Source organism: Callorhinchus milii, unplaced genomic scaffold (assembly GCF_018977255.1).
Source record: "Callorhinchus milii isolate IMCB2004 unplaced genomic scaffold, IMCB_Cmil_1.0 Scaffold1, whole genome shotgun sequence".
Classification (NCBI taxonomy): domain Eukaryota; kingdom Metazoa; phylum Chordata; class Chondrichthyes; order Chimaeriformes; family Callorhinchidae; genus Callorhinchus; species Callorhinchus milii.
Window position 1 is genome coordinate 114222160 of NW_024704742.1, and position 20993 is coordinate 114243152.

Below are 20993 nucleotides of genomic sequence, written 5' to 3' on the forward strand. Positions count from 1 at the left end.
CGGACAGCCGTACGCTATAGCTCGCCTAAGCTATGTTTCTCACTCTCTTTCGCATGCTTCTTTGGGCCCCAATTGAGGAATTTCATGTTGGCACAAACCCAAGTCATGTTGCACTGTGGTTATCTTTAGTCAAGTTATTCCATGGATTCTGGCTGCTCTCTGGGACATTATCCCAGTTGTCACTCTTCATGTGCAAAGTTAATCAATGAGTGTCAGCAGGCTACCTGATCCGACCCAAGCCCAATCCTTTCCTCATCCAGCATACACAAATTCACTTTTTAACAGGACTCACTGGATAGTGAGAGTTTGCTGTTGCCCATGAAGTCAGTGCCCTTTGGAGAGAAAGGGAGAATTTTTTAAAAAAAGAAACAACAACAAGTGCGTAAACTAGGTGTCAGGTTTGATCCCAGCTGTCCTGCCTACCCCACATCCGATCCCTGACCAGGATCACTTTCCTCCACCTCTGCCACACTGTTCGCCTCTGACCATGCCTCACACTTAATGCAGTTGAAACCCTTATCCACACTTTCATCATCTCCTGCCTCGTTTTTTCCAATGCCCTCCTCGCCAGTCTCCCCAGCTCCACCATTCATTAAATCCAATTAATCAAAACTCCGCCACCTGTGTCCTCGTCTGTATTAAACTCCACAGGCTCATCATCCCAGTCCTTGCCAGCTTCCACTAGCTGCCTATTGCAGAATGGATTGATTTCAAGATCCTCACAGTCACAGACAACTGACTTCATGCCCCGGCACCTCCCTATCTCTCCAACCTGCTTGAAGCCCATTCCCCTACTTCCCCTGCCTACCTACCTCCTTCGCTTGGCTGTCCAGTCTCCTGCACATTTCTCATCCTCTCTGCACCACCATTGGTGGCTGTGCTTTCAACCGCCAATCCCTAGACTCTGGAACTCTCCACCTTGTCCCCTCCGTTCTGTCTTCTGATCATATCTTCCTCTTCAACCTTGCCTAAGGTCTCTTCATCACTCAACATCAAGCTCCACCACTATTAAGTGCTCTGAACTAACCTGTGTGAAGAGTGCTAAATAAATGCAAGTTACTGTATCCAAATGTATTGACGTTATTAATTTAATATGGATTGACTACATCATTCTACATCCATTAAATAATTTTTACTTAATTGCAGTTCAACATTTTAAATGAAACTTCATTTGTTTCTCTTCTTTCTCACCATTGAGATCCTTTTATATAGAGTAGATGAACTCCACATTGATAAAACCAAAACATTTCCTTCAATATAGTCCAGCATAAATATACGTCAGTACTCTATGTAACAAGTCGCATTACTGAAATTTCAAAGATTGTAAACTGTATGTTCAATAACATCATTTAAATTAGAGTTAAGAATCAACTACCATGGTTTTATAATACCTCAAGATATTAAAACAAATTAAACATTTCCAATTTAATTTCCCCTTACCGCCTTAAAAAAANGATGCAGGGAGCATCTTGTTAATAATCCTAGTGGGTATTCGTTCTGATGTCTAATTTTAAATTATTTCATTGCAAGATTTAAAAGCCTTTACAATTTGATGAAAATCTGTCATGTTAATGGGTAAGCTGGCCTGTGGCAAGGTGGTGTCAGGATTTCAGCAAAGGGCTCTCCAGCCAATATTGGAGCATCTCTGTGGGTGCTCTGATCTCTGAAATCAAAATGATCAGACGAGACCCTCAAAAATAGAGTAATGTTTCATCTTTGAACGCAGCCCTGATTAAAACTATCAGAAGCTTTCAGACACAAAAAGCCAAAAATCAATTTAAAACAAGATATCATTTGTATTAAAGTGAATTTACTTTAGTTCCGTGAAAATTGTAATAAACAAGGCTTCAACGAAAAAAATCTCTCAATATAAAGTCATTTAAATGGGCTTCTGCTAATTATCTTTAGTCACCAATGTATTTACCAAAAATGGAAAACATAACATTAACAATTACAATGAACTAATGATTTAATATAATTATTATTGTTAAATAATGATCTCTATGACAATTACTACAGCTCAGTAATACACAATATCTTGTAACTTGTAGCAATGTGAAGCTAACTTCAAATTGTTTTAACTAACAGTTGTAGTTTAATATTGGTTATTTTGTGGACCTTACTGCTGTCTAGGGAAAATATTAAGCTGAAAAAATAGTGAATACATTTAAACCTTTAAAACAAACACATGAAGAATAAAGGTATGGATTTGTGGAAAGAACAAAAAGCTGGGAATAGAGTTGATAGCTCCAGGAAATTGATAGCTCAACATGCAGTGCAGAGGTTCCCAAACTTTCTTGGCTCAAAACTACTCAGAGTTAGGTATCAAGGCCTCAAGTTTCCCCAGGACATTAGGTATCCTGACTGAGGATACCCTACTGAGGTTGCATAGGCTTCCAATGGAGCAGCGAAGCCTCCACCCCCATCACAGCCTCCAAAAAGGCTGCTCTTAAATACCTTGCATGAGAATCATGGGAACATGCTTTTCTCATCCATTCATTGTGCTTGTGCAGACTTCCATAGTACAACCAGGCTCCTGTAGCCTTTGCACTTCCTATACATCTCCTGGCTCTGACTTCCCCCACCCCCCCACCCCAAAATGATCTGGTGCCTCCCCCCTCCCCCAGGAGTCCACGGCCCCCCCATATAGTGAAACATTTCAAACTGAACTTTGACCCATTTCAGTTATTCCTCATAACATTCTCTCAACATATCTATCTCTAATCACAATAATTTTAGTTTTCTTGTTCCCTTTTGTAGTTCCTTCATCCACCACTTGTGCTGTTATTTTCTTCCACAAGCCGACAATAATGAGCTCACAGTCTTGGCTAACACTATGGTACAATGTTGGGAGATCACTGCAATGTCAGAGGTGGCATTCTTCAGATGAGACAAACTACTTACTCAGATGCACATTAAAGAACCCATAAGATGCTCTGAAAAAAGAAAGTGCTTTCTCCTGGTATCGTGGCCAAGCAGCCTCCAGGTAATTGGTCATTCACTTGAGTTTCTGGGACATTGCTGTGGTAGATTGAGTGTTACGTTCATCTACAATATCACAATAATTACTGTACACATAATTACACCTTTTAGATATATAGGCAATGTATCAAATGAAATGGGTGAATTATTTATTCTCCTGGAGCTCCTATTTTCCAGATATGAATCCCTGTTCTTGAATTTTCTACAGAGCAGAAAAGTTGTCAGAACCCACATGTTTTGAAAACCTTTCACAATCTTAAATCCCTATGTTTTCAAACTGACAAGTCCACACTTCCATAGTTCAAAGTTAGGTTCTTGTCAGAGCCTCATATTAGCAGCCTGTCTCTTGGGAGATCATGGTGGCAACTTCCTACCTGTTCCCTGCAAATACTGGCGACCGGTTTGCTTACAGACCCCACCAAATGCACTGTTTGTTTTTAACAGTGCTCTTAAAAACGGCAAGAGTCACTTCCCTCTTGGATTCAAATAGAGGAAATAGTTTGTCTTCCAATCTCATAGCAGATGCAGCAGCCATTTTTTTCAGTCCTCCCAGCAGACATAAGCAGTTCATCCTGTCAGCAGAGGTGGTGTTGACCTGTTGTGACCGCAGATTGATTCTCTCCTTAATACCCCATAATGGATTTCCTTCTAGGATCCCCGTGTAAACTGTTTTGTTCTTGTGAACTTGTGCAATCCTACACTGCACAGTAGTTCAAACCTGTAGGATATTCTAACATGTAACAAAGGCACACTGTAGCTTATTGGCTGCCTTTATTTACTATTGGCTCAAAGAAATTAGATTTGGTGGCAAAGATGCTCATGAAATAATGATACCTCAGTCTCCAATTATATGTGATACATTAACTGAGAAATGATCTTACAAGCATTTGAATTGTTTTCTCATGTTACGTGCTAGCTAGTCATTGTTCATTTACCCTAGTTTTTCATCACTTCTTCTTCATGCTGCCTTCACACACCCACACTGTGTGCTCCTCGTGAACCTCAGTTAAGCACTTCATCAAGCTCACAGTGACTGAACATATAAAACTATGTTCTAGTAGTCACTTCCCACTGGCTTTCTTTGTTGAATGCCTTCCTCCCCATGGTTGTCAAATAAGCATCATTGCATTCCTTGTTGCTTACATTGCAAGGCATTGTCAATGCTTATTTATTTATAATGTAACATATTATCCGTGTTGTGTTAAAAACAACTATATTTCTTTATGACTACTTTAAATAGTGGTGAAAATTCAGAAACAATAGATAATTTAGTCTGATTACTTTCATGTGCAGTGGGAGTTTTAGTCTTTATGCTCATTAAGATTTTGACTAGCTGCTACTTCATTTAGCTATATTCCATCTGGGATACAATGTCTGACAGATTACAATCATTTTGCTGATACAAGCTTGCTCACAGCTATGCTGTAGATGCTCAGTTCAGCTTCTGGCTGCTTTCTCTACCAGGCAGCTGAGAGAACACCTCAGGTGTAGACCACCTGAATGTTCAAATGAAATAATAGTGTGATGAAGTTGTTTCCTCAGGGCTCCAATATAGCACAAAAACTCCCAGAAGCTCAATACTACACATTAATAACATTAGATGTGTGATGAGGTTTTAGGTTTTAATCAGCTACTTGTCTAATGCAGACTGAGCCCAAGGCTGTTTGTTCATGCAAGCACTCAGAAGCCTATTCAGTAGGATCTTTTAAGGACTCTTTTTTTTAAGATGCCATGCAATTATTCTGCTATACTTTCACAATAAGAAGAGGTTGCTACAGGTTAAAGCATTAATACAATATTTTTTAATTGCACCAGTGAAGCTGGTGTGGTTAAACCACACTATCGCATATCATGTTTTAATGGGTAAAGAAATTGTTAAAAGATTTGAATGACATTTTATTTTCTCTCTTCAGGTTGCATAACTGGTAGAGCAATAAATATATTTCATAAAGAGCAAAGATAAACAAACGGCAGGCAATGCTATGCAAATTCTGCAACTCAGGACAGGAGGCAGCTGCTTCTGCATTATACATGGGCTCTGGACTGGCTGCTGTGTGTACAGTCCTGATGAAGGGATCAACACTGCAAGAGATCTAACAGGACCTGCTGGGTCAAGAAAAATCTGCTGTCTGTCCTGAAATTGCCCTTTGGAATCAACCTATGTCCTTTTATTCTACTGTCCTGGTGCATCCGAAAGTATTATTCTGGGTTTACGTTTTCAGTCACATTTAAAATATTACATAATTCTAGAAGATCTCATTCTGAGATGTCTTCTCTCAAGACTGAAGAGGCATAGCTTGTCTAATCGTTGCTCGGAGCTCATTCCTGAAATACTGGTGATCATCTTTGTTGCTCTCCTCTGTACTGTCTCCAGATAGGAATATAGGAACAGGAGTAGGCCGTTAGCCCTTCGAGCCTGTTCCGCCATTTAATTAGATCATGGCTGATCTGTACTTCAACTAATCTTTTCAATTCCGATTTCCCGCTTTCTCCCCATATCCCTTAATACCCTGACCTACCAAAAATCTATCAACCTCACTCTTGAAGGTATGGTTGGATCCAGCATCCACGGCCTTTTGGGGGAGAGAATTTCAGATTTCTACCATCCTTTGAGTGAGAAAATGCTTCCTGATTTCACTCTTAAATGGCCTGGTTCTAATTTTAAGACGATGCCCTCTTGTTTTGGATTCCCCACCAGAGGAAATAACTTCTCTGTATTCACCCTATCGAATCCCTTTATCATTTTAAATACCTCAATCAAATCACTCTTCAACCTTCTAAACGCAAGGAAATGCAATCCAAGTTTATGCAGCCTTTCCCCATAACTTAACCCTTTTAGGCCTGGTAACATTCTGGTAAACCTGCACTGTACCCCCTCCAGGGACAATACATCTTTCCTGAGGTGTGGTGCCCAAAACTGAACGCAGTACTCCAGATGGGGTCTGACTAACGCTCTATACAGCTGAAGCATCATTTCTTCCCCTCTGTATTCCAGGTCTCTTGAAATAAAGACCAACATTCCATTCACCTTTTTCATTACTTTTTGCACCTGGAAACTAGTTTTTAGTAATTTGTGGATATGGACACCCAAATCTCTTTGCTCCTCCGCAGTTCTAATTTCTCCCCAGTAAGAAAATATTCTGCTTCATCTTTTTTCGGTCCATAGTGGATGACCTCACACTTCCATCTTGAACTCCATCTGCCACAGCTTTGCCCACTCACTTAATCTGTCTAAGGCGCTTTTTAACTTCCTACTCCCGTCTACACGACTTACTGAGTCTCCTAACTTAGTGTCGCCTGCAAACATTGAAGTGAAACTTTCTAGTCCTTCATCCAAGTCATTTATACATATGGTGAATAGCTGGGATGCCTGTGTTGTCCTGTGGTGTTATTCCCCTCCACCCCCAACCACCATGATGTTGCAATGACCAGAATTGTATACAGTATTATAAGTGTGGTCTGACCACTGTAAAGCTTGATATGATATCTGCGGATATGAACTCAACTGATTTGGAAATGTAGCCCAGCATTCTGTTTGCCTTGTTTACTACCTTACCCTGTTTTGACATGGTGAGAGATGTCTTTTCTCGACTAACTTTTAACAATATTTGTTTTTTGCTCCCATCTAAAGGTTCAAGTAGGGAAATTAATTAGAATAAGGTAAACAAAAGTATATTTAAGAGAAAGTAAGAAGTTGGTAGATTAGAAAATATATAATTAAAAGAATAAACTGCAAAAAGAGAAAATTGGCTCAACGTATTAAAAAGAATAAAGCAATTTTCCAAATATCAACATGATAGGAAACATTAAAGAACAGTGGGGTCCCTTCAAGATTAGAGAGGCTTCATAGAGGGAGAGAAACACGGAAACCATTTAGCCCCTCAAGCCTATTCCACTACTTTATAAGATCATGGCTGATCTGTGCCTCAAATCCAATTACCCACCCTTGCCCCATATCCCTTAATACCCTGACCTAGCAAATATCTAATGTTAAGAAATGATTTCAGAAAATTGATCCTGTGAATTATAGGATTGTGCTTTGACATCTCCAGTTGGATAGGCATTAATAATAATCCTTGCAATTGATATCATGCTTTTCACATCTTCTAGATGTCTCAAAGTGCTTCACAGAATATGCTGTAAAGTGAATTGACTGTATATTTGTGGGCATTGGAGTCTATTATAAAATAAACTGTTCAAAAACCATTTATTAAGAGTAAAGGTGTATAATAATCATAATAATAATCTTTGGATTTGTATAAACACCATTCACATAAGGCAGACAAATCAAAACTACACAAGATTTTTATTGTAAACTGTGATGACTGTGTGTTTTGTAGGCAACTGCAGGTGCCAATTTGTGCCCACCCATGTCCCACAAGCAGCCATGAAGTAAATCACTAATTTTATTTGGGGGATGGTTGGCCAGGACATCAGGAGAAACTCCCTTTGTGTCCCATTCCCGTGGAGTCCTGTAGCTCAGTGGTTAGAGCACTCGCTTTGCAAGTGAGAGACCTGAGTTCAATTCCAGGCACAGGGCGAAACCTTGGGCAAGTTTCCTTACTCCACACACCTAATAATAATCCCTCCAAAAAAAAAACAATAATAAATTGGTCATTTTCAATCTACGACTGTTTGTGGGACATTGCTGTGCGCAATTGACTGCTGCGTTCGCCCACAAATATACAATCAATTCACTTTATAGTGTGTTCTGTGAAGCGCTTTGGGACGTCCTCCCGACTTGAAAAGCGCTATATCAAATGCAAGGATTATTATTATTATTGAATAGCTCAGTGGGATCTTTAATGCCCACCTGAATATACAGGCAAAACCTGGGTTTAACATTTCACCCAAAACAGGGTACCTCCAAAAATTCAGAACACCCCCAGCACTGCATTTGAATGTCCACTTATGCTGTGAGGTTGAAATCTAGATATGGGGTTTGAACCCACAACCCCTGGCTGAGAGGACAGAATCCCCCCATATGAGTTGGCTGACACTTGATAATGACAAGGCAACATGACTAATGTAAAGAGGGCCCTGTTAACAAAGCTATTGGAGTTATCTGTAGCAGAATTAGAGCATAATGATAACATGATAGAATTGAGAAAGCTTGACTTTTAAGAAGGCATTGGATTAAGTGCTTCATAGAGCTTGAGCGTAAATTGAACAGTTTAAAATCAGATCTTGCAAATTGCATAATGTATGATCTAACTTATAGAAAACCAGGGCAGCTGGCACACCAGGGAGCCACTGAGAGGGAGCAAGAGGGAAATCCTTGCTCTTGAGTAACCATTTCTGGTGTTTTTCCAGTGTTTATTGTAAAATCAACAATTTAATTTTTTTGTATCGAGGCCTAATAATAAAAAACATGCAAACACAAAATGTTAAAGGTTAGAAGTAAACCCACAAACTACAGGTTCAAAGACCTAACACTTCACAAAACATAAGTGAGTGTTGTCAAACTGTGGTCACTATATTTTAAGGTATATGTCATGGTATTGTCACCATGCAAAGGAAACAGTATGAAAACAGTGAAAGGATTCAGTGAAAGACAGCAAAGATGATTCCAGGTCTTAGGGCACTGAGGTGTGAAGAGAAGCCGAAGAAGATAAATCTAATGTCATTGGAAAAAAGATTAAGCAGGAACGTGATCTGTTTTTAAAAATACAAAGTGAATCACTGAACTAATTGCAGAGGTGCATTTTATAATAATATAAATATTATTATTTCATACACAAAATAAGAATTAGAAGAGATTATTTTAATTGGAAAAAAATAAGAAAAAGCAAAATTTGGCTGAAAGATTCACCTTCGCCATTGTTTTACTGCATCCATTAATAGCATTCTCACCTCTGGGTAAACAGGTGTGGGTTCAGGCTCTAAGTCAGGACTTTTATTGTCACAGTGTAGCCTCGAGTGCACTATCCTGATAGTGTTGTATTGTAGGCATTAAACATTAAACCAAGGTTCTGTCTGCCTGTTCAGGTGGAACTTAAAGTTCCCATAACACAATCTGAAAGGAGAAGAATTTCTCCTGGCAAACAAAACTCAAGATAAGTTGGTCATTCAACTCATAGCGGTTTGTAGAACAAATTGGCCACTACGTTTGATACAAAGTCTTTACAGTAATTACCAGTGATGTGTGTTTAGACATAATATATCAAAGGCAAGGATTTTTTATTATTATTGAATAGACTGTCACCCAATCAGCCAACATTGATTTATTTAAGGCTTTCAATCCAAGTACAGATCAATTTCAGATTTCCAAGGGGTGGGAAAATACTGCTTTGTAATATGGTAAAGGACAAATGCACCAGATATAGTTATTACAGTGAACCAGAAATACCAGAAAGGGCAAGATTTCACAAATTTGCAAACCTTGCATAATGAGATAGTTTAATATCTCTAGTCCACGTTGTACATTGTAAAATGCATGGGAGAGGGAGGAATGTGACTTGGTTTCACATCACTAGTTACATTTCCGCCTCCTCCTCCCATGGTTAGTTATTCAAACAAACAAATTGTGATTAATTTCAAGACTCTCCTCTGCTTGACTGTCCAGGACCTTGGGACATCCTCCCCACGTGAAAAGCGCTTTACAAATGTAATTTGTTGTTTTTAATTTACTTTTCTGTTTTATATACACCACTCAGTGGTTAGAGCACTTGCCTTCCAAGCGAGTCACCTGGGTTCAATTCCAGGCAGAGGGCGAAAACTTGGGCAAGTTTCCTTACTCCACACAGAGCCTAATAATAATCCCTCCAAAACAAAACAATAATAAATTGGTCATTTTCAATCCACGACTGTTTGTGGGACACTGCTGTGTGCAATTGGCTGCCGCATTCGCCCACAAATATACAGTCAATTCACTTTACAGTCTATTCTGTGAAGCGCTTTGAGATGTCGAGAAGACGTGAAAAGCGCACTATCAAATTCAAGAATTATTATTATATATTATACCTGGGATTCGATTCCCGGCAGGGTGAAACCTTAGGCAAGTTTCCTTGCTCCACACACCTGATAATAATCTCTCAAGAAAATAACCAACAATAATAAAATTGGTCACTTCAATCCACGACTGTTTGTGGGACACTGCTATGTGCAATTGGCTTCCACGTTTCGCCCACAAATATACAGTCAATTCACTTTCCAGAATATTCTGTGAAGCGCTTTGAGACTTCTGGAAGACATGAAATGCAAAGCATTATTATTATTTATTAATATTATTATATAATTAGGATTTAGAAAACAAAGTTAGCAGCTCCCTCTAGCTTGAATGTTGTGATGTTTATAATGTTATCTAAATCAGATTTCACGTATGATTGACAAGCCTGTGCTGCAGTCCCTGAAAATGGAGTTTAACCCATAGTGATTTCTAATGGAATTTCTTAATAACACCTCAAAGTCGCAAATAGGAACTCCTGGTAAACGGAAAGTACAATACTACCGTCTTCTCATTACAACGCCAAGCTGTTTCTTAAATCAGTCCAGTATCCTGATCTCTACCACCCTTCCTGGTAATCCTTTCCAGGTGCTGATTACTCTCTGTGTGAACAAAGTACTCCCTGGTGTCTGTTCTATAACTGCCCTTCACAATCCTGAACCTGTGACCACTTCTTTCCCTGCCTCGGCCTCTCTGGAAGTATTATTCTAGGTTTACCGTCTCTATCCCATTGAGTACCTCATATATCTCTATAAGATCCCTCTGATATGTCTATTTTCGAGTTGCGGAGGTTGCCTATCCAAGACAATTATTTTGAGTCTTAAAAAAAGATGTTTCGGAGGGGACTTTTTAGAGGTACATAAGATTTTAAATGGCATCAGTAAACCCAGGACAATACTTACAAATACACTAGGGCATCAGGACAAAAGGGCATCGGTTCAGGTTTGTAAAAGACAATTTCAGAACAGGAATCAGGAAGTATTTCTTTACTCAAAAGGGATTTAACAACTTGAACAGGTGACCAGGATGGGTAGTGAGGCCAAGACACTAGATTCACATAAAAACAACTGAATGCTGGGATGGGAGATTGGTGGTATAGTATGCTGGGAGATCAAATGGGTCAAAGAGCCCTCTTCATCACAGCTTGTGATGCCCATATTCAGGCCTGAAACATTAAGCACTGGTGTATCAGATCTAATAGTCCTTGTGTCAGTAGTTGACTTCCTAGATGATTGGGTAGAATGAGAGTCTGCTGTTAAACCTTCTTAAGAGCTTTTCTCACAGCTTTGTCTCCATGGAAGAATGAATATCCTTTATTCGTGGAGGTTGTGGGTTCTTCATCTTCATTACTTGCCTTTTTCTTGCTCCCTAAGGCGGATGTCAGCTAATTTACTCTTAATAATGTTTCCAAGATGCCAGAGTCTGTTTTTCTTTGTCCCCTGTCTTACTGAGGGATAGTGGAAGCAGACAAAAGTATGATAACAAAATTATAAAAGTAACTGGAATAGATAAATTGTACAGAAAGTCATGCAGTCTAGAGGTACAAAATCATTGGGATTTTGGACTCACATTACCCAGGCCAGTGGAAGCAGACAAAAGTATCATAACAAAATTATAAAAGTAACTGGAATAGATAAATTGTACAGAAAGTCATGCAGTCTAGAGGTACAAAATCATTGGGATTTTGGACTCACATTACCCAGGCCAGTGGTGATCAAACTTTATGGATGGCCGACAAAATACATTTTCTTGATTGAATATTTTGTGATTTATGCCATACATCAATCAAGAAAATGCTGGAAGTACACCACCGATCCAACACGGACTTACCTAGCCTTGTACAGGGGGGTGCTTCTTAATGGACATGTGGACCACTTCCAGCCATCGGTCACAGGTCAGCCACCACTGGTCCAGGCTGACACTCCATTGTAGTGCTGAGGATCTGCTGCATTGATGGAGGTGCAATCCTTTGAGTTACACGTTAAAACAACAACAAGAGAATGATATTTATACAATGCCGTTCACGTCAGAAGAACATCCTAAAAGTGCTGGATAGTTAAAAGCAAAAACAAAATTAAAAAAGTTAAAAGCAAGGTCTTTTGATCTTTAACATCCATCTGAACAGGCAGATAGGGGGCCTAATGTCTCATTTTTAGACATTTCATGTGGGTCTTGAATCCACAGCCTTTTGGCGCAGAGACTAAAGCGCTACCAACTGAGCCAGATTGACATGGAAACCATTTGCGTCTCATTGTTCATTTCAGTCTGCACCTATCCGAAACTGTTCCTCTGAAGGAGTTAATCAATTAGCATATTTTATATTATGATCCTTGCATTTTACAACTTTCGTTATTGTAAAGCCTATACAATCTTCAAAGGAAAAGAGGTTTTAGCTTGCAATGAGCTGAGGACTGTGTGAACACAATCATAAAACTGCTACAATGGTGACAGGCCTCTGGTAGAGGGACATGAGAAAGCAGGATTCTGAGTAATCAAAATGTCTCAAAAGGCTTCATAGGTAATGGCTGTCAAGTATAGTGTACATTTGTAGGCAAACATAGGAATTATGTGGAACATAAATCACAGAATTGTTCCAGAAACAGCCATATAATGAATGTCCTGTGTAACTGGACAGTTGTTGAATTCATGTTGGATACCAGGAAATCTCCCTTCCTTTACAAATAATGTTGTAGATCGTTAACATCTACCTGTACAGGTAGAGGGGAACTCTGTTCAATATTTCATTTGAAGGAGGACACATCTGACAAGACAACACATGGACTATGAACTCCTTGAACCAATGACCTGAGCCAAAAGAAAAGTGCGGGTGCACTTTCACCCCTGACCCCATTTTCCGCTACAATGGCCCTCGTTTGTTACAAACCCGCTACAAATGGCCCACCAGGTACTAACCTTTACACTCAGCGTGTTAGGCCCCGGGCCTCCTGTACTGTCTGCTCAACTCCGCTACTATGGCCGGAGCGGCTCTGATGGTGAATGTGCAATGGATTTTGGGATCGCAGAAGTGGTGTGTGTGGGATATCGACTTCACTGGTGAGTAAACCTTGATAGGAAAAGCAGCTGAGTCACACACTACTGCAACACATTCTTGGTAAGTGCTGTACCATTCAAATTAAAATATTTAGTATTTTAAACATAACTACATTTTCAGGAAATATACACCTAGTGTTAATCAGGGCTCTTGCACTTTTAGGTTGTGCAATGCAAAATGTCCTGTGAAGAAGCCAAGGGGCAGCACGTCCCATTTTCCGTCTGTCCCTCAGATAGAATTGTAATCTATGCAAATGACCTTTATGAAGAAGGGGAGCAGTTGTTTCGTCGCGTTTGCTGTCACACAATTGACCATGTTCACAAGTTCACCAGTGATGAGCACATGAAATCTCGGAAACATTGTGAATGCAAGGCAGGGGCAATAAAGAAAAAAAAAGGTAAAATACTTTTACATATATTTATAATACATATAATATTAAATGAAAAGGTATCATTATTTTCTTTCACTTTAATTTTAAAAGAAAATCTTAATTTGTACGATTACAAAAGTTAATCTCCCTTCTTTTTGATTGAATTGTAAAAGCAGATAAAACAAGCACAGCAAACAAAAACAAATAGAACATTTCTAACAACAAATGCATCATGAAGATCAATTTTTACCTTTTCCTTTCAAGGTGGATCTGGATCTCAAAGACAACTCGCTCTGACAACCAGCTTCTCTAGAGCCACTGCATCATCTATGGAGAGGAAATAATTCGTACTGGACTTTGTGCGGTGTTTGACTAGAGCAGACATACCGCTTGAAAAAGCTCCTGCCTTCCAAGAGTTTCTATGCAAATACATGAAACAGGGAGGAACTATTCCAACATTTTTATAGTTGTGTGATTCCTACCCTTTCAACTATTTTAATCTTCGAATATCCCAGCTAACCAGAAACTAGCAGCATGGTGAGAAGCTCAGCCTGAGCCACTTGTGAAACTTGCAAAAAGGTACATTTGACTACCAGTGAGCACAGCTGATGTTGAAAGGTCATTTTCTGTTTATTCAGACCTCCTCAAAGATAATAGACAAAGCCTAGCAGAGGAAAATATAAAAATTCTTCACATGTTAAAATTTAACCAACACTCAACTTTTGGCTGAGACTTTTTTTGTGTTTCTGTGAAAATGTAGAAAATTTTAATTTTGCTGTAAACTGTGTTGCACTTTTACCCCATTTGAAAGGTGTTCTGTTTTTCCAATAATCTATGATGTGTTACTCCTTCATGTTTAGTTTTTAAAAATGAGAAAAGAAAAAATGTAGATTAGCAGCAAAATGTGTCTCCCAATAGCACCAATCAGCCCTCCCCAATTTCCTGCAAAATTTGCAAAGTGCTCTGCAATTTTGTGCAAATATTTCCTTACTTTTCTATTGGCCCAGCCAATAACCTACTGATGCAGATGCCAAAGTGTCAAGTCAAGCTGATACTTTTTGCTGGAAATCCAATTCCATATAGCCACTGTGGGAGGAATGGGTTAGGATGGAAAACATCAAACGGAGCCTGTAGAATCTATTAGTTACTGCCCAGACAGAACTTTATTTATAATCACTGTCAGAGTTTTGAGTAAGAACACATCAGCGCTAATAAAGCATTAAAAGCTTGGATTTTAATCACAGTATACTCAGCCTGTGACTGTTTCATTGATCATACTTCAAGGATTGGATCGAAGACTTGATCGAGAGACAATACCTAATTAAAGCTCTGGTTATCCAGAACAGGATTCAAGAGAAACTTTGAGGATATATTCCATGACGTTCTACCTTTACCTCAGTGAACCAATAATTAGTTGGCAGTCTTTTCTTTTGGTCAGCTGGAAACCTATCACCATGCTTAAGAGTATCCAAACTAGAGTTCCACATATGCATGTGCCCATATGTGGAAATTACTGTGTTTCGAATGGAATACACTTTGCCTGGAGGGGTGCATTCTGCTTAGCTAATTCCAGAGTATTCAGCACAGGCTAACAGTCTGGGTCCCAACAAGCCCATTTATAACATTGCTTCAAAACTTAGTTTCAGCTGCAAGATTTGGGCTGTAAGATTATCCCAATTCCAAGTGCTCTTGTGTTATTTATTTCTAGATGTATATTATTTATTCTGTTTGTGTTAAATAAATGTTTGGTTTCATTGATTAAGGCTTGTGCCTATGGAATAATACTCCTATTATTTATATTGAGATTAGTTTTAGCGAAAGTCTACATTATAATGTGTTAGATACTGGGGATTACATTGTTACATCCTCTTTCCATTGAAACCTTGTGCTACCCAAAAGAGTGCCAGTCAAGTTCATATAAGTCACAGTGGACATATTTAAATTGTGGCTAGATATTCCTTCAAATAAAGTTCCTTAAAATCTTTACAAATAATCTTGTAATAGTCGGCTTTTATTATCCCTTGTTTAGCTACTTTTAATCACAGCTAACTGGGTTACCTTCAATTACATCAGCTTGATGGATGGATGAGCAGCCTTGGTTACCCAGTGCCAACATTATAGATATAACAGGGGCAAAGTCCCTGACTTTGATGAATTTCCCAGGTGCAACTTTGTCAGTCGTGTGTTGGGTGACCAGTACTAATAGGTCCCTAGCTGCCAGCTGCAATGTTAGTTACGATGGTGGATGATATCCTCCCACTACTGGAGCCAGCCCCAGCAGGGAAAACTGATATTCTGGGTAATCTCCAGTTATATTTATCTTAAGAGTTGGAAGGGTAGTAACCCATCATGGAGGTTTATGACTGCTTTCAAATCCTGCCAAATCTGATGAATGTCACCAACTTTAGCTTGAAAATAGGCCAGATAATAGTATTCTTTAACTATAAGATCAACAGAAAGAGAGTACACTGTCTGACAACAGGAATAAAGAACATCAACTCAGAGAGGTGCCAGCACAATGATGAAATTGTCACAGGGTTGTCATTTGGATGTCACAATATCTTATTGTTATGATTCTCTTCACTGACAACTTGAACGTACTCCTGCAGTAAGTAGAGGATGGAAATGAGAAACAATTATTGCTATCAGTTACTTTATTTGTTCCATTGCTAGCACACTGTAAATACTCTGATGCACCACACACTCTAATATGCATGGTTTGCTGCTCCTCATTAACAAATAATCCATATAAAACAGTTCTGTGAGTTCCAAAGGGAGTGTTATAACCAGGTCAACTAATGACTAACATAGTTCAGTAGATATCTCAAAGGACAAGAGTTTTCATAATTGAATAGTTAAAAATGCATGATGTAATATAGTTTTTGTTAACTTTCTAAAATAGGGAACCCATTATAACATGGTCGGTCCATAAAATCTTAACCAGCACTATAATTTGGTGTGATCACTGGTGGGTGCTTCCACATTCACTGTACATACATGCAGAAAGACAGCCTGCATGCAGGAAGCTAAAATGACAGACTTCTGGATCATCAGATCGCCACTAATAATAATAATCCTTGCATTTGATATAGCACCTTATCAAGTCGTTGAAGTGTCTCAAAGTGCTTCACAGAATATATTACAAAGTGGATTGACTGTGTATTTTATAGGCAAAGCTTCCTGTGCATTGCATATGTGCAGTTTGGAAGAAATGGTGTCATCTGGTGATATGGGCATTTTGGCTTCACTGATAACTGGTTTCCCATATACCTGGCTGGCGATTTGAAGCCCCAGTGGAGTCGGAATTTACATCTTGAAATTTTTGAGGTAAGTGGATGTCACAGTCCATTCTATAAGTGAACCTGAGTTATAACAAAACCTTATTTAACGGTTCTACTTAATTTGCTTCAGAGGGTTGATGTCTTCTCAGGGCTGAACTGCTTTGGGAAATAGATATTGTAGGGCAGGATTTCTCAATCTTTTTGATTCCAGGAATCAGCTCAATTTCTTCTTAAAATATAGTGGACCATTAATAAATGAGCCTGTAAGGTCAGTCAATTTACCACAACTGGCACCGCCTTCCACCACCTCCGGAACACCGCCAGACTAAGGCACTACCTCACCCCTCACGCGGCTGAAACCTGGTCTACGCCAGTGATAACAGATCCCTTGGACATTGACAGTCTATAGTAGGAACAGTTGTTTTTTGTGGGGTAGGTGAACAGTACTCCCTTTCTACATTAATATAGCCTGCATTAAAAAGTTAGTGATTTGTATCCTAAATTTAAAAATAGATTATTTTTGTTTCATTATGATGGTATGGTCCACAAATTGCTTTTTTTGTTGTATTATGGATTACAATAATTACATGTAGTGTAATGATTATATAGCATTACTGTAAGAAAATAGCCCATTTGGCGCAAATAGTCTATGTTGTTGTTTATACTCCACATACTATCCTGTGTGATTCAAGTTTCCTCTTAAATACATTGACCCTTTCTGCTTTTGGCAAGTTTTTAAAACAGCATCTGCAAAAACTAACTTGCCCAACTGGGCAATCACATTATGAAAAGTAATGTAATGCCTGAGTAATCACTGAAAACAAATAATTTCTGTAACATGTTAAACATTATCTAAAATAGGCTATTAGATAATTATTTGGGGAGGACAAATTTGCACGACTATGGGGAGAGAGTAGGGGAACGGAATTGATTTGAATAGCACTTTTCAAAGAACTGGCACAGACACGATGGGCTGAATGGCTTCCTTCTTTGCTGTGTAATTCTATATTCCAGACATCAGGTTCTGAGCTCTTCAAAGCACTTAAATTTAGTCCAGCCAGGCTTTCTAAGGAAGAACCATTTTGGTGTAGCACATATTCACATCCGTAAATGAATGAATAGAAACAATTCTACAGTTCATTTTGATAATGCATAAAATAAACCAACTACAATATGATCAAGATATAAAAGGACTGAAATATTCCAACAACTTTTGCAAAACATGAATACAAACTGGCACTTTAAATCATTTCTAGAATTCCTGTTCAGATGATTGTTTCTTAGCACATGCTGGAAGGTCAAGCAGATCAGTGGGGTAAAATTCCACCTGGATTTAAATTTATAATAAACCTTGCGTTTGCTAGAATGGCGTTCTAGTTCATTGAGGCAGCCGAAGCATTTCACAGGATTTCACCCATTTACTGTGATGTATAGTGTCCATTTATTTGTAGGCAAATGCGCCAGCCAATTTCCACCCAGAATCCCAGTCATGAAGTGATGACCAACTTATATTTGGGGGATTGTTGGTCAGGACACCAGAAGAAAGCATTTCAGTGTCCAGAATTTGGCAAATTATTGAATTCTGTCTTAACTTTGAATGTGGTTAAGAGCAGATAACTGGAGTCATCTTAAAAAAAGTTTGATTCAGTGATGAGAGGATGGATATTTTGGAAAAATTAGGTCAAATGGCCCAAGGGGACTTCTCCATTTGAACTTCTCTTGTGATCATGTTGAATCAGAGTCACTATTAAGGCAATATGAACTCCTTTCTCACAATTCTCCATTAAGAATAGAACAATCATCCTGCACCACATGGAGCCAGGCTGTAAACTAGTTACTGGCTGGAGATTCCTCCAATTGTGTTTGGAAGCCCAGCGGCTCAGCCCTTTCCTATCCTGTAGTGTATCGGTGTATTGCCTTGCAAGCGGGAGGACCTTGACAGGGTGAAATGTTAGGCAAGTTTCCTGACTTCACATGATCAATTGGCTGATTGCTTTCCAGGAGTAATAACTTCCTCCTCCCAAAAAAGCAAAATTGGTCACTCAGTCCACGACTATTTGTGAGACACTGCTGTGCACAATTGGCTGCCGTGTTCCACCCAGAAAATATACAATTTACTTTTCAGTATATTCTGTAAAGCAGCTTGAGATGTCTCAACAGTGTGATAAGGCACTACATCAAATGCAAGGATTATTATTATTATTATCCAGACAGATCCAGGGTTCTGATCCAACAGAAGCTCTGCTTAGATTAGATCTGAGGTACCTAAGTAAAGGAGGAAAGATGCTGTAACATTAAATAAACATTTTTGCTGATATTTTAGACATAGTCAGACACCGATCTAACTTACCAACCTGTTTTCTAAAGGAAAAAAAAGGAACTCATTAGCAACAGATGGTATGACGAATCCTTTGATGAATATTTAAAATATAATGAGATTGTGCATAGAGACTTCAAGAGACGAAGCAAGTAACTCGAGACTCATGATTAACCCGATATGTTTAAACTTCCTTACATCTCCGTTATTAGTTTCCTATGTAAATTTTGATACCAGGAATACAGTCTAGTGAGTACATTTGTTGTAACAGTTTAATGAGCAGGTTTTTTTCAATCTAAGAAACTTTACAATTTAAAGAACATACAAATGGTGTAATACATAATGTTCTGAACAATAAACCAGGACACATCTCTAAATAGTACTCAGGAACACAAAGCAAAAGTGAAGGTAAAACTATTAAATACAATACTGTTGTGCCTGCAGGAACAAATACAAAAAGTAAAACATTGGGATAAGGAATTTCATTTTACACACTGAGTCCATGCAATGATGTGCAGTGCTGGGCAGCCATCAAGGTATGCTTCAAAGTTTATACAGCAACTTCCATAAGCCATCTGCATAAATTAAGTTTGCCCTAAAACCTAAGGTTATATATATGTTTCTGGTTTAAATGGTTACTGACTTGTTACTTTTGTATACTCACAAACTATATATAATATATAGTTATAAAAGGTTGGGATTTTTAACACAATTACTCAGAATGTATTTTTAAAGTCACTGAAAGTGAAATATCTGATTCTTACTTTAAGATCATAAAGAAAATGAAATTGGAAGGTTGGCCACTGCATATCATACCAAATTGATTGAAGAACAAAGTGCACGAAGCACATCCTTTCCCACGAGTAGAATATGGATTTAGCAATGTCACCTTTAAATAGACATGTGACAATTTCTAGTTCAATGACCAAGAGCCATGCATTGCTACCTGGAGTTTCACTGAGGCCCCATTCTTAACAGGAATGATGCCATTCATCAAGTTATTTTGCTCATCACCCATAACCAGAAGACACAGAATACAAACCTGATTCCAATATTGTAATCTTCCTTTTTACCAACAGAGTAAAGTTTACCTGGCTACCTGGATTGAAGTTTTTTTTGCTTGCTATCACATTGTCATTGTTATAAAAGCCCAGTTACAGCCTTTCCAGAATTATAATTACATGCAGCAAGACACCATATGAACTTTTAAAGGACTATTTATGAGCAGAAGCCAAATTTATTCGTACTGACTACATTTATAATGCAGCACTATAAACCAATCGCTTGGTGAAACCACCTCAAGGTATTCTTAGTAGCTGGACTTAAACCCAATTATTTGTACCCTCACCCAGCAAATTTCAGAGTGAATTGCTGCAAAAACTTAGGTATAAATTTGGCTTAGTATATTTCATGTATTTCTCTTTCAAGAAGTTCATATCAATAGTTTAAAAAATATGGATTATTCAAAATAAGTTGAGAATTAAATTTCTCTGGTGAAACTTCATGAAAAGGTTAGGTTATTGCAAAAAAATAGAAATATATTTTGATACATAGGTAAACATAGACCAGTAAATGGGATACAACAAAAACAGATTTATAAGTAGTTATTTGATGCCCATTCTGTCCTCTAACATTATAGGTAACAACTTATACATCAGTGCAGCTTTTACAGAAGGGTAATTTATTTCAAGTGTATACAAACAAGGGTGCAACACATAGACTAGATTTTGTGGGCATATATTTTAAATTTTATTGAGTTTATGTATTTTGCAACTTTGTAAATTTTAAAACTGTAATCGGGTGAAATATCTCAATTAGGAATTAATTTAGTGTTTCCAGGTAGTTTCTGTTCTGTTGGCTGAATCTTTAATACATCCACATCAGAGATTCCAGAGATGGTTAAGCATGCTTGACAAGGCATAAATCAAATACAAAAAAAAGGCTAATTTAGTGACATACTAACAATAACTACAGAAAGACACTTGCTACATGGAGTCAATTTGCGCTTTACAACAGTATTTTACAGTATAAACCATAGTCAAGAC